Source organism: Dasypus novemcinctus, chromosome 30, assembly GCF_030445035.2.
Source record: "Dasypus novemcinctus isolate mDasNov1 chromosome 30, mDasNov1.1.hap2, whole genome shotgun sequence".
Classification (NCBI taxonomy): domain Eukaryota; kingdom Metazoa; phylum Chordata; class Mammalia; order Cingulata; family Dasypodidae; genus Dasypus; species Dasypus novemcinctus.
In genome coordinates this window covers 21,240,383-21,253,797 of record NC_080702.1, presented here as the reverse complement: position 1 = coordinate 21,253,797, position 13,415 = coordinate 21,240,383, and the positions used below count along the sequence as shown (strand labels likewise).

The following is a 13,415-nucleotide window of genomic DNA, read 5'->3' as shown; positions in this document are numbered from 1 at the left end:
CAGTGAGATGGCTAAAGTGATTAAGGATATTAACTAGACCTTGAATGAGCACAAAGCAGAATTTGAAAGCATACACAGAAAAATAGCAGACCTTATGGGAATGAAAGAAGCAATAAATAAAATAAAAAATACATGGGAGGCATATAACAGATTTGGGGAAGCAGAAAAAAGGATCGGTGAGCTTGAAGACATGACCTCTGAAAGGGAACAAATAAAAGAATAAATGAATTAAAGAATGGAGAAAGTTCAACAGGGTCTCAGGGAACTAAATAACAGCAAGAGACATGTAAACATACATGTCATGGGTTTCCTAGGAGGAGAAGAGAAGCAAAGAAGTGCAGAAAGACTATTTGAAGAAATAATGGTGGAAAATTTCCCAACCCTATCAAAGGACATAGATATCCATGTCCAAGAAGCACAACGTATGCCCATCTGAAGAAATCCAAATAGACCAACTGTGAGACACATACTAATCAGAATGACAAATGCCAGAGACAAAGAGAGAATTCTGAGAGCATCAAGAGAAAAGTAATGCATAACATATAAGGGATACGCAATAAGATTAAGCGCCGATTTTGCATCAGAAACCATGGAGGCAAGAAGGCACTCATATGATATATTTCAGATATTGCAGGAGAAAAAACTGCCAGCCAAGGATTTTATACCCAGCAAGATTATCTTTTAAAAATGAGGGCGAGATTAGAATATTTACAGATAAACAGAAATTGAGAGAGTTCATAACAAAAAGACCAGCTTTCCAAAAAATACTAAAGGGACTGTTAAAACCTGAAAAGAAAAGACAGGAAAAAGAGGCCTGGAAGAGACTCTATAAATGACAACTGTATCTGTAATAGTAACTACAAGTGTCAAATATAAAATGACAAACAAAATGCAAAGATCAAAATGGATGAAAAAAGAACTGCCTTTACAGTAATAACATCGAATGTTAATGGATTATACTCCCCAATCAAAAGACATAGGCAGAATGGATAAGAAAATATAAGCCATCTATATGGAGTTGCAAGAGACTCACCTTAGACCCAAGAATACCAGTAAGTTGAAAATGAAAGGCTGGAAAAAGATATTCTATGCATGCAATAACCAAAAAAATAGTTATATCAGATGATACAGACTTTCAAAGCAAAACTGTTATTAGAGAGAAGGACAGACATTACATATTAATAAAAGGGATGATTCGCCAGGAAGAAATAATAATCATAAGTATATATGCACCTAACCAGGATGCCCCTAGATACATGAGGCAAACACTGGCAAAACTGAAGGGAGAAATAGACAACTCTACAATAATAGTGGGAGACTTCAATACACCACTCTCAGCAAAGGATAGAACACCTGGGCAGAAGATTAGTAAAGAAACAGAGAGCTTAAATAATATGATAAATGGACTAACCCTTACAGACATACACAGAACACAGCCCCCAAAACAGCAGAATATACATTCTTTTCATGTGTTCATGAGTCTCTCCAGGATAGACCATATGTTGGGACACAAAGCAGATCTCAATAAATTCAACAAAATTGAAATTATACAAAGCACTTTCTCTGATCATAATGGAGTAAAACTGGAAATCAACAAGTGGAAATAAAGGGAAAATTCACATATATATGGACATTAAACAACACAATCTTAATCAGTGGATCAAAGAAGAAATTTCAAGAGAAATCAATAAATATCTTGAGACAAATGACAATGAAATACAACATAGAAGAACCTATGGGATGATGCGAAGGCAGTGTTGAGAGGAAAATTTGTAACCCTCAATGCTTACATTAAAAAAAGAAGAGCTAAAGTCAATGACCTAACTACACAGCTGGAGGAAATAGAAAGAGAACCGCAAGCTAATCCTAAAGCAAGTAAAAGGAATGAAATAACAAATATCAGAGCAGAAATAAATGAAATTGAGAACAAAAAACAATAGAGAAGATTAACTAAGTCAACAAACTCTTGGCTAAACTGACTAAGAAAACGAGAGGGAAGATGCAAATAAATGAAATAAAAAATGAAAAAGGGAATCTTACTACTGATGCAACAGAAATGAGATCATAAGAGGACAATATAAACAACTTTATGCTAAAAAGCTAGACAATTTAGATGAAATGGAAAAATTCCTAGGAATGGACAATCTACGTTGACACTAGAAGAAATAGAAGAGCTCAACAAACCAATCACAAGTAAAGAAATTGAAATAGTCAACAAACAACTCCCCAAAATGAAAAGCCAAGGACCAGTGGTTTCACAGGTGAGTTCTATCAAGCATTCAAAGAAGACTTAATACCAATCTTACTCAAGCTCTTGCAAAAAATTCAACAAGAAGGAATGCTACCAAACACATTCTATGAAGCCAATATCACTCTAATACCAAAGCCAGATAAAGATATTACAAAAAAAAGGAAAATTACAGACCCATTTCTCTAATGAATACAGATGCAAAAATCCTCAATAAAATACTTGCTAATTGAATCCAACAACACATTAAAACAATTATCCATCATGATCAAGTGGATTTTATTCCAGGCATGCAAGTCTGTTTCAACACAACAAAATCAATCAGCATAATACACCGCATTAATAAATCAAGAAAAATCACCTGATCTTATCAATTGACACAGAAAAGGCATTTGACAAAATACAGCATCCTTTCTTGATAAAAATACTACAAAAGTAGGAATTGAAGGAAATTTCCTCAACATGATAAAGGCCATATATGAAAAACCCACAGCTAACATTATACTCAATGGTGAACAACTAAAAGCTTTCCTGCTGAGATCAGGGACAGGACAAAGGTGCCACTGTCACCACTGTTGTTCAATATATTGCTAGAGGTTATATAGCTAATCAGGCAAGAAAAAGAAATAAAAGGCATCCAAATTGGAATGGAAGAATTAAAACTTTCACTACTGACAGATGATATGATTGTATATTTAGAAAATCAAAAAAAAAAAAAAACTACAACAAAGCTGCTAGAGCTAATAAATGATTTCAGTAGAGTGTCAGGATACAAGATCAATACACAAAAATCAGTGGTGTTTCTATACACTAATAATGCACAATCTGAAGGCGGGGCAAGATGGCATTTGAGTAAGTACACCATCATCATTTCTCTTACAAAAGACCGGTTGTGTGGTGACAGAGTCCTACCAGACCAGGTTGGTTTGGGAACCTGCAGGGCAGGAGGTGTCTGGACATCAATCTGGCAAGACTGAAGCAGAAGTGGTGTTTGCTCAAGATAGAACTGTGGGTTTCTAACACTGAACTTGGAAGTCTTCTCCCTAGGGCTAAGGGCCACAGCGTTCACTGAGAACTGCTGGCCCTAGAGCGGAGATTCCAAGCCCCATGTTTCCCAAATGTGTGAACCCCAAACCTGTGTCCCCTGACCTCCCATGGCCCACATTTCACAGACCTACATACTCCGAGTCCTCATGTTTCTGAGCCTCTGTTTCCCAAGTCCAGCACTCCCAGAAATCTGGCATTGCCCTACCCCTCCCATCATGGACTAACTCTGGGAGTGGGAGGGTTTAGGTGGGAGGTGAAGAGGGGCCAAGGAGTGGAGGTTCAATTTTCTGGTTCCCCCCTTTTATTGAGTTTGGAGGAGCATATCAGCCGATTTCCAGAGAGTCTAGGAAGAGAGGAGAGGTGAATCCAGTGAGAGCCCAATTTACCTAAACACCATGATATAGGAAACTTGGTTTGAGAGAAGGTGGAGTCATAAAATTAACTAGCCTCCTTGTAGCACACCTAAGAGAGAGGGACAGTAGGATGTGCTTTACAGGCTTCTAATAGCATATTTAGGGTTTCTGACAAGAGGTAGGTTCTCTCTCAAGAAATTAAGAGTCATTATTTTCTCAGGTGAGTTGGTTCACCAGGGACCCATTTGAATTTCCTACAGGAGCCTTTATGCAGCCTTCCTGCTGCCTTGGGAGAGAGGAAAGTGAGGAAGGGAAAAAAGGGGAAGGTCAGACCCCTAAGGCGTTTATTCAAATGCAAAGAGGATTCTTTGCCTGAGTCCTTGTCAGGTCTTTTTGTCTTCTTGTTTTTTCTTCCTCTTTATCCCCACCACCATCTTTTTTTTTTTTCTTCCTTTTTTTCTCCCTTCTCTTTTTCTTCTTCTGCTTTTTTTATTCTTTCTTTTTCCATTTTTTTCTTTTTTTTTTTAATATTAGTGCTGCAGGCAACATTTCTTATTTGCTATGCTTCCTCATCCTCAATTTTCTCTTTTCTCTGCATACTGATTTTGGGTACCAAAGCAATCCCCTTTCCTTTACATCATTCTCTCCTCCACCACTTCCTGCTTCTCTTAAATCCCACCTCTCTCTGTTTAGCCCCCAATATTCCTGACTTTTTATCTCTAATACCTCGAATCTGTTCTCTATCATTTATTCACTCTTTATATTATTGTCCTCCCTTTTCTTTTTCCCTCTATCCTGACCACACTGACCTTTAAATTCATTGTACATTCATCCCAATATTCAGTTTAATATATTATAGGTACTCCACTTTTTTACAGTTGTAACTATACACAGCTTCCATGAGTTCTATATCCATTCTCCTAGATCTCACATGGTTCTTCTGCAAACATTCACTACCAATACTGCTATGTTATTTTTCTTTTCTTACCCCTTTTCCTGTCTATGGACCTAATATTTTCCTTCAAGGAACCTAGTCAACAACAAGGAAATAGAATAAGAAGAAAAAAGTAACAAAGAAGAGTCTTAAGACCCAAAAAGAACAACAAATAATTAAACCACAAGACCAGAATAAGAAGATAATCAACAGAATAAAAAACAAGATAAAATGATGACCAGATAACAAAAAACTACAGACCATACGAATAATCAGGAAAACATGGCCCAGTCCAGTGACCAAACTAAAAACCAGGAAGAGAAGTGGAACATTGAACAATTAAAGTTCTCAAAACATGTATCATGGACCGATTCAATAAAGTGAGGGACAAGATTAAGCATATTAAGAAAACACTTGGAGAGCGTAAAGAAGAAACTGTGACCACGAACAAAAAGATCATAGAGATGATGGGGATCCATAGCACAATCCAAGAAATCAAAAATACACTCTAAGCAAATAACAGCAGATTTCAAGAGGCAGAGGAAAGAACTAGTGATGTGGAAGACAGTACATCTGAAATCAGATAGGAGAATTAATCAATAAAAAGATAGAAAAAATCCAGCAGGGACTTAGGGACCTGACTGACAATGCAAAATGCACAAATATCACATTGTAGGCATCCCAGAAGGAGAAGAGAAGAGAAAGGGGACAGAAGGTGTGTTGGAGGAAATCAGGGCTGAAAACATCCCACATCTATTGAGGGAGACGCATGTACATGTCCAGGAAGCACAATGCACCCCGAACAGCATAACTCCCAACAGGCCTACCCCAAGACATATATATACTTGTCAAATTATCCAATGTTCAAGACAAAGAGAAAATACTAAAAGCAGCAGGAGAAAAGAGAACCATCAGAAGGAAGGGAGGCTCCATAAGATTAAGTGCTTGTCTCTCATCTGAAACCATGGAGGCAAGAAGACAGTGGTATGACACAATCAAGGTACTAAAAGAAAAGAATTTCCAACCAAGAATACCCTATCCAGCAAAGCTAGCATTCAAAAATGATGGAGAGTTCAAAATATTCACGGATAAACAGAAACTAAGAGGGTATGCCAACAAGAAACCTGCCCTTCAAGAAATACTAAAGGGAGTTGTGCAGGAGGAAAGAAAAAAACAGGAGAGACAGAATTGGAGGACAGTGTAAGTACAATCAAAACTACAAAAAGAGAAAAAAAGTCAAACAACATAAGACAAACACAAATCCAAAGAAAATATTCCTAATAAAAGTAATTCCTTGAAAATAATAACACTAAATATCAGTGGATTAAACTCACCTGTTAAGAGACACAGATTGGAAGATTAGATCAGGAAATATGACCCATCTATAAGTCGTCTAAGAGAAACTCATCTTAGATCCAGGGATTCAAGGAGATTGAAAGTGAATGGCGGGAAAAAAAACTTACAGGCAAACAATAACAAGAAAACGGCAGTAGTAGCTATATTAATATCAGACAAAATAGACTTTAAATGCAAACAATTGTGACAGACAAAGATGGACACTACATATTAGGGAAAGGGATAATCATTCAAGAAAAAAGAACAATCATAAACATTTGCACCCCTAACAAGGGTGCCTCCATATACGTGAGGCAAACACTGGAGAAACTAAGTGAAGGAATAGATACCTCTACAATTACAGTGAGGGACTTTAACACACCACTATCACCATTAGACAGAACATCTCAAAAGAGAAGCAATAAGGAAACAAAGACTTTGAACAATATATTAGAGGAGCTGGACCTAACAGACATATACAGAACATTACAACCAAATACAGCAGGATATACATTTTTCTCAAGTGCACATGGATCATTCTCCAAGATAGACCACATGCTAGGCCACAAAGAAAGCCTCAATGAATTCAGAAAGACTGAAATCATACATAATTTCTCTGACCACAGTGGAGCAAAGCTGGAAATCTGCAAGGACCAGAGACCCAGATTTGGCACCAAGATATGGAAGTTAAACAACAAAATCTTAGAAAAACAGTGGGTCAAGGAGGAAACCTCAACAGAAATCAATAACTATCTTGAAACTAATGAAAATGATAACACAACATATCAAAACTTATGGGATGCAGCAAGAGCTGTACTGAGAAGGAAATTCGTAGCCATAAACTCATACATCAAAAAAGAGCTAAAATTGAAGAACGAACTGAACGATTGGAGGAATTAGTAAAAAAAACTAACTAACCACAAAGAAAGAAGAAAGAAATAACAAAGATCAGAGAAGAACTAAATGAAATAGAAAATAGGAAAACACTCGAAAAAATAAACAAAACAAGAGAGCTGGTTCTTGGAGATCAATCAAAAATGACAAACCCTTAGCTAGACTAACGAAGAAAGAAAGACAGAAGATGAAAATACACAAAATAAGAAATGAGAAGGGTGATATTACCACTGACCCCTACTGAAATAAAGACTATCATAAGAGGATACGTCAAAAGACTGTATTCCAATAAGAAAGACAATTTAGTGGAAATGGACAAATTCCTAGAAACACATAAGCAGTGTACACTGACAAAAGAAGAAACTGATGGTCTCAACAAACCAATCACAAGTAAAGAGAATCAGTTATTAAAAACTTCCCAACTAAGAAGAGCCCTGGGGCAGATGGCTTCACAGGTGCAGTCTACAAAACATTCCAGAAAGAAGTAACACCAATTTTGCTTAAACTCTTCAAAAAACTGAAATCGAAGGAACATTGCCTAATTCATTTTGTAACGCCAACATTACCCTAATACCAAAGCCAAACAAAGGGAAACCACAAGAGAGGAAAATTGAAAACCAGTCTCTCTAATGAACCTAGAAGTGAACATCCTCAACAAAATACTTGCTAATCGTATTCAAAAATACATTAAACAAATTATACACCATGACCAAGTAGGCTTCATTCCTGGTATGCAAGAATGGCTCAATATAAGAACACCAATTAATATAAAACACCATATAAACAAAATGAAGGGGAAAAAATCACATGATCCTATCTACAGATGCAGAATGACAAAATACAACACCCTTTCTTGATAAAAACACTGCAAAAGATTGGAATAGAAGGAAACTTTCTGATTATGATAAAGGGTATATGCGAAAAACCCACAGCCAACATCATTTACAAAGGTGAAATCCTAAAATCTTTCCTCTAAGATCAGGAACAAGACAAGGATGCCCACTATCACCTCTTCTATTTTAACACTGTTTTAGAAGTACTTGCTCAAGCACTGAGGCAAGAACCAGATATAAAAGTCATCCAAACTGGGAAGAAAGCAGTTAAAATTTCTCTATTTGCAGATGACATGATAATATACATAGAATACCCTGAGAAGTCTCCAGATAAGCTTCTAAGGACTTATACATGAGTTCAGTAAAGTCACAGGATAAACGATCAATGTACAAAAATCAGTAGCATTCTGTACACCAATGATCAGCAATCTGAGGAGGAAATCAAGAAAGAAATACCATTTACAATAGCAAATAAAAAAATCAAATACCTAGGAATAAATTTAACCAAAGATGTAAAAGACGGTGCTCGCTTCGGCAGCACATATACTAAAATTGGAACGATACAGAGAAGATTAGCATGGCCCCTGCGCAAGGATGACACGCAAATTCGTGAAGCGTTCCATATTTTTGCCTTCTGCACCTCAAAGGAGTTTGTCAAGAAAGTAAAAAGGGAACCCACACAATGGGAGAAAATATTTGGCAACCATATATCTGATAAGAGACTTATAACTTGCATATATAAAGAACTCATATATCTCGAAAACAAAAAGATAAACAACCCATTTAAAAAATGGGAAAAAGATTTAAACAGACATTTCTCCAAAGAAGAAATACAAATGGCTAAAAAGCACATGAAAAAATGCTCCAAATCCCTAGCTATCAGGGAAATGCAAATCAAAACTACAATGAGATACCATCTTACTCCCATAAGATTGGCAGCCATGAAAAAAACAGTAGAATACAAATGCTGGAGAGGATGTGAAGAAAGGGGAACACTCATCCATTGCTGGTGGGAATGCAGAAGGATCCAACCATTCTGGAGGACAGTTTGGCAGTTTCTCAAAAAATTATCCATAGATTTGCCATATGACCCAGCAATACCACTGCTGGGTATATACCCATCAGATCTGAAAACAAGGACACAAACCGATATATGTACACCAATGTTCATAGCAGCATTGTTTACCATCGCCAAAAGTTGGAATCAATCCAAAAGTCCATCAACAGATGAGTGGATCAATAAAATGTGGTATATACACACAATGGAATACTACTCAGCTGTAAGAACCAATACACTACAATCGCACGTGATAACATGGATGAACCTTGAGAATCTTATGTTAAGTGAAGCAACCCAGGCATTGAAGGACAAATACTATATGACCTCAATGATATGAAATAAGTTAACTGCCTCAGAGAGCTAGAGTCTGGAAAAGTGGCTTACTGGAAATCGGGGGGTGGAGGAAGGATGTGAGTTAATGTCTGTAGGGGTGGAATCTGTGATGAGCTGGGGGTAAGTATGAGCACAAAGAAGGGACAAAATGGGGGCAAGGGGTTACCTTCGGGTGGGGTTTTCTGGGTTTGAGGGGGGCTGGGGATGGGAAGAGGGGTAATATGGTCCAAGAAATAGGTGGGAGGGAGGGGCAACATACAAACATGGGAGAGTGCCAGAAGTTCATTGAGAACTAAATGCTGAGTAAAACGTATCAAAGTATAAGTAGGAGGGTCACCTGGTTAGGACGCCCAGGGGGTATGGTCTGATGCGGGACGGACTCCGGAGGGAATAGCTGAAGGCTCATTTTGCCAAGGTGGGTTCTCCCATTGGGTGGGGTGGACCCATATCCTGGGGAAGACTAATGCCGTCGAATAGAGAGAACTGTATCTCTCGTGAGAAAGGACGGCTCCCAGGGCATTAGATTGGCAGGCGTTGTGGGCCCTATGGGGAGGGGAAAATGGACGTGCAATGGATAGAACAAAGGTAAATAAGGGGGCAAAAGAGGAGTTATGTGAGAGTACACGAGGATGAATATAAAACAGCTAATATTACACCAAAAACATATAGGGGACGACAGACTAATAATGAAAACCATAAGACAAAACATAGGATAACTAAAAAATTTAGAAAACTGTACAACCTAAAGTATGGACCACATAGTAAGCACAAATGTTACCTTGTTTGAAAACTATAGTTTTGGAATCTGTACATCAGTTTCAGGAAATATGATCTGAATAAGTTAAAAGATTATTGCTGTGGAAGGGAAAAGGTTTTATGGTGGATCTGGGGAAGTACTGTATATTGTATATATGAATTTTGGTGATCTAAGACTCTTCTGAAGCTGACATTATGTTGGGATTCACTTTACGGGAAGTTTTGGATCACAGAGTGGTTCAACAATGGCAGCGGAGGAATACTGATATGGGATGTTATTGACAGGATATATATGGTTGAAAGGGAGTTATACAGGGCATATGCCCAGGGTATATGGTAATGTCTATATATACTCATAGTGGAAACAATTAAAAACAACAACTGGGGGGGTACTGGGCTCCTGGCCGGGGGGTCACTGTTGTGGGCCCCGGGAGAGCAGCGGCAATCCTCCAGGTGCAACGGCAAGAACCAGGAAGGAAGGAGGGCCCAACAGTGGGCTCTTGATACTAATGGCTACACTTTTGAGCCTATGCACCTGCAATAAGAACAAGGCCTAGAGTAGCATTGTGCCTGGGGGTTTCCTCCTGACAGCCTTCATGTTACTCAAATGTGGCCACTCTCACAGCCAAACTCAGCGTGTAGATGTGATGCATTCCCCCCAGCGTGGGACACGACACCCGGGGATGAGCCTCCCTGGCACCGAGGGATCACTACCACATACCAGCTGAAGAAGCAACTAGAAAATGACCTTGAATTAAAGATTCAATGCGGAACAGCAGAATATACCTGTCTACATATAATAAGATGACTTCGGGAAGCGGTTTGACCTAATGTAAGGGGGAAATGGAAAGGAGAAATGAGATTATAAGGCTGTGAGTCTCTAAAAAAGAGTCTGGAGGTTGTCAGAAGGAATACCCCTATGTACAACTGAACAGAGTCTAAGAGACAGATAAGGTAGATACAACCCCAGGTATTGGTTCTTTTGAGGGATAAAGAGACCCACGGGTTCTATGGTCATGGCAGAAGGGGTTCACTGCCATGACAGATGGCCCTTCTTTGGAGCTGGTGTTTCTGCGTGATGGAAATGGACTCAGAGGGGATCTCTTTTCACAAGACTTGCATGCTACTTTATTGGAATTGTAGTTGGTGCTGAATTTAAGATATATGTAGGGGATTTGAATCTCTGGACTGATAATATGACACCCAGGCCCAGAGCCTCAACAGACTTCAGCTCCTACACTTTGACTTATTGGACTTACTCCACTCAGCTAACATGGCGTTGAAGAAGGTCAACCACCACAACATGGAGCCTAGAGTGTCTACAACTAGAAGCGGGAAGAGTGCATCCAGTACCCATGTGGAATCTAAGCCCTCACTTGACATAGGTGTGCAATGGACACAACCAATCCAATGTCCAAAGAGAAAATGTGGAATGGGTGTGGGAACGGTAGCCATGGGGGCTGCTGGGTGTGGGGAACGCGAGGAAGAGATGAGATGTGGAGGCGTTTTCGGGAGTGGAGTTGTCCTGGATAGTGCTTCACGGACAATTACGGGACACTGTAGATCCCCCCAGGGCCCACTGGATGGAACGTGAGAGAGTCTGGGCTATGATGTGGACCATTGACTATGGGGTGCAGTGATGCTCAGAGATGAACTTACCAGGTACAATGGATGTATCACGATGATGGGAGAGAGTGTTGCTGTGGGGGTAGTGGGGGGCGGGGGCGGTGGGGTTGAATGGGACCTCATATATATTTTTTAATGTAATTAAAAAATAATAATAATAAATATTAAAAAAAAAAAAAGATGTAAAAGACGTAAATACAGAAAACTACACAAAACTGTTCAAGGAAATCAAAGAAGACCTAAACAAATGGAAGAATATTCCCTGTTCATGGATAGGAAGACTAAATATTATTAAGATGCCTAACCTACCAAAACTGATCTAGAGATTCAATGCAATCCCAATAAATATCAACACAGCATTCTTTAAGGAACTAGATAAACTCTGAAATTTATTTGGAAAGGAAAGAGGTCCCTAATAACCAAAGACACATTGAAAAATTGAAAAAGAAAAATGAAACCAGAGGAAACACACTACCTGACTTCAAAACATACTACAAAGCTACAGTAGTGAAAATGGCATGGTATTGGCTCAAGGATAAAAACACTGAGCAATGGAACTGAATAGAGAGTTCTGATATAGATCCTCATATATATAGTCATCTGATACTCAAAAAGGCCACCAAGCCCACTTAACTGGGAGAGAATGGCTCCTTCAACAAATCGTGTCTAGAGAATTGGATATCAATATGCAAAAGAAGGAAAGAGGATTACTATTTCACACCTCATAAAAATATCAACTCAAGATGGATCAAAGACCTAAATGTAAGAACAAAGACCATAAAGACCTAGGAAAACAACATAGGGAAGCACCTACAGGACCTTGTAATAGGAAATGGCTTCATGAACTTCACACCAAAAGCACAAGCAGCAAAAGAACCAATAGATAAATGGGACTTCCTCAAAATTAAAGCCTCTTGCACCTCAAAGGAGTTTGTCATGAAAGTGAAAAGAGAGCCTACACAATGGGAGAAAATATTTGGTAACCGTATATCTGATAGTAGACTAATATCCTGCATATATAAAGAACTCCTATATCTCAAAAATAAAAAGACAACGATTTAAAAAATGGGAAAAAGATCTGAACAGATGCTTCTCCAAAGAAGAAATACAAATGGCTAAAATGCACATGAAAAAAATGCTCAAAATCTCTAGCTATTAGGGGAATTTAAATCAAAACTATAATGAGGGAAACGGACTTGGCCCAGTGGTTAGGGCATCCGTCTACCACATGGGAGGTCAGCGGTTCAAACCCTGGGCCTCCTTGACCCGTATGCTGCCGGCCCATGCACAGTGCTGATGCACGCGAGGAGTGCCGTGCCACGCAGGGGAGTCCCCCGCATAGGGGACCCCAACGTGCAAGGAGAGCTACCCAGCGTGAAAGTGCAGCCTGCCTAAGAATGTACCGCACACACGGAGAGCTGACGCAACAAGATGACACAGCAAAAAGAGACACAGATTCCCGTGCTGCTGACAATAACAGAAGCGGACAACAAAACAAGATGCAGCAAATAGACATAGAGAACACACAATGGGGGGGTGGGGGATAAATAAATAAAAAACTCTTCAAAAAAAAAACTATAATGAGATACCATCTTACTCCCATAAGACTGGCAGCTATTAAAAAAAATAGAAGACTACAAGTGCTGTAGAGGATGTGGAGGAACAGGAGCATTCATCCACTGCTGGTGGGAATGCAAATGGACTCAGCCATTCTGGAGGACTGTTTGGCGGTTTCTCAAAAAGTTAGCTATAGATTTGCCATATGACCCAGCAATTCCACTGCTGGGTATATAACCAGAAGATCTGAAAATACGGACACAAACCAATATATGCACACCAATGTTCATAGCAGCATTATACACTATTGCCAAAAGAAGGAATCAACTCAAATGCCCATCGATGGATGAATGGATAAATAAAATGTCATATGTACATACAATGGAACACTACTGAGCTATAAGAAGGAATATGATACAAACACATGTGATAACATGGA

At 38.9% G+C, this 13,415-nt stretch overlaps 1 protein-coding gene and 1 non-coding gene across 7 annotated transcripts in view; one reads left to right on the top strand and one right to left on the bottom strand.

The window, feature by feature from the left end:
• The window catches only part of LOC101414844 (putative zinc finger protein 705B), a 192,845-nt gene that overhangs the window by 161,846 nt on the left and 17,584 nt on the right, over positions 1–13,415 (bottom strand). The gene's annotated exons all lie outside the window — the stretch shown is intronic.
• Positions 8,167–8,273, top strand: LOC131276949 (U6 spliceosomal RNA). Its single transcript, XR_009184165.1, has one exon. It is a non-coding gene; the product is annotated as a U6 spliceosomal RNA (small nuclear RNA).